Raw genomic sequence first — 2,500 nt, 5'->3', positions numbered from 1 at the left:
ACACTCTCACACCTCACACTCTCACCTCACACTCTCACTCACTCTCACCACTCTCACTCCACTCTCACACTCACACTCTCACACTCACTCTCTCACTCCTCACTCACACACTCTCACTCTCACACTCACACTCTCACTCTCACACACTCACTCTCACATCTCACTCTCACTCTCACACTCTCACACTCTCACACTCACTCTCTCACTCTCACACTCTCACTCTCACTCTCTCACCCCTCACTCTCACACTCTCACACTCTCACACTCTCACTCTCACCACTCTCACTCACTCTCACTCTCACACTCTCACTCTCACTCTCACACTCTCACTCTCACACTCTCACACTCACTCTCTCACCTCTCACTCTCACTCTCACACTCTCACTCTCACACTCTCACTCACACTCTCACACTCTCACTCTCCACTCTCACTCTCACACTCACTCTCACACTCTCACACTCTCACACTCTCACTCTCACACTCTCACTCTCACTCTCACTCTCACTCTCACACTCACTCTCTCACTCTCTCACTCTCTCACTCTCACACTCTCACTCTCTCACACTCTCACTCTCTCACTCTCACACCTCACACTCTCTCACTCTCACACTCTCACTCACTCTCACTCACTCTCACTCACTCTCACTCACTCTCACTCTCACACACTCTCACTCTCACTCTCACTCTCACACTCTCACTCTCACTCTCACACTCACTCTCTCACTCTCTCACTCTCACTCTCACACTCTCACTCTCACACTCTCACACTCTCACACTCTCACTCTCACTCTCACACTCTCACTCTCATCACACTCACACTCACTCACACACTCACTCTCTCACTCTCACACTCTCACTCTCTCACTCTCACACTCTCACTCTCACTCTCACACTCTCACCTCTCACTCTCACCTCACACACACTCTCACACTCACTCACCTCTCACTCTCACACTCTCTCACTCTCACACTCTCACACTCTCACACTCTCACTCTCTCACACTCTCACTCTCACACTCTCACACTCTCACACACTCTCACTCTCACACTCTCACACTCTCCACTCACACTCTCACTCTCACTCTCACTCTCACACCTCACACTCACTCTCTCACTCACTCTCTCACTCTCTCACTCTCACACTCTCACTCTCTCACACTCTCACTCTCACACTCTCACTCTCTCACTCTCACACTCTCACTCTCACACTCTCACACTCTCACTCTCACTCTCACACTCTCACTCTCTCACACTCTCACTCTCTCACTCTCTCACTCTCACACTCTCACACTCTCACTCTCACACTCACACTCTCACACTCTCACACTCTCACTCACACTCTCACTCTCTCACACTCTCACACTCTCACTCTCTCACACTCTCACACTCTCACTCTCTCACACTCTCACTCTCTCACTCTCTCACTCTCTCACTCTCACACTCTCACACTCTCACACTCTCACACTCTCACTCTCACACTCTCACACTCTCACACTCTCACTCACACTCTCACTCACACTCTCACTCTCACACTCTCACTCTCACACTCTCACACTCTCACTCTCACACTCACACTCACACTCCTCACTCTCACACTCTCACTCTCACACTCTCACTCTCACTCTCACACTCTCACTCTCTCACTCTCACACTCTCACTCTCTCACACTCTCACTCTCTCACTCTCTCACACTCTCACACTCTCACTCTCTCACTCTCACACTCTCACACTCTCACTCTCTCACTCTCACACTCTCACTCTCACACTCTCACACTCTCACTCTCACACTCTCACACTCTCACACTCTCACTCACACTCTCACTCCTCTCACTCTCACACTCTCACACTCACACTCACACTCTCACACTCTCACTCTCACTCACACTCTCACTCTCTCACACTCTCACACCTCACCACTCTCACTCTCACACTCTCACTCTCTCACTCTCTCACACTCTCACCTCTCACTCTCTCACTCTCTCACTCTCACACTCTCACACTCTCACACTCTCACCTCACACTCTCACACTCTCACACTCTCACACTCACACTCTCACCTCACACTCTCACTCTCTCACTCTCACTCTCACACTCTCACTCTCACACTCTCACTCTCACACTCTCACACTCTCACCTCTCACTCTCACTCACACTCTCACTCTCACACTCTCCTCACACTCTCACTCACACTCTCACACTCTCACTCTCTCACACTCTCCACTCACACTCTCACTCTCTCACTCTCTCACTCTCTCACTCTCTCACACTCTCACACTCTCACACTCTCACTCTCTCACTCTCACTCTCACACTCTCACACTCTCACACTCTCACACTCCTCTCACTCTCACACTCTCACACTCTCTCACACTCTCACTCTCACACTCTCACTCTCACACTCTCACTCACACTCTCACTCTCACTCTCACTCTCACTCTCACACTCTCACTCTCACTCACACTCTCACTCTCTCACTCTCAACTCCTCACACTCACTCTCTC

The sequence above is a fragment of the Stegostoma tigrinum genome, chromosome 41, assembly GCF_030684315.1.
Source record: "Stegostoma tigrinum isolate sSteTig4 chromosome 41, sSteTig4.hap1, whole genome shotgun sequence".
NCBI lineage: Eukaryota > Metazoa > Chordata > Chondrichthyes > Orectolobiformes > Stegostomatidae > Stegostoma > Stegostoma tigrinum.
The sequence above is the reverse complement of the archived record's forward strand: the minus strand, read 5'-3'. Positions refer to the sequence as shown.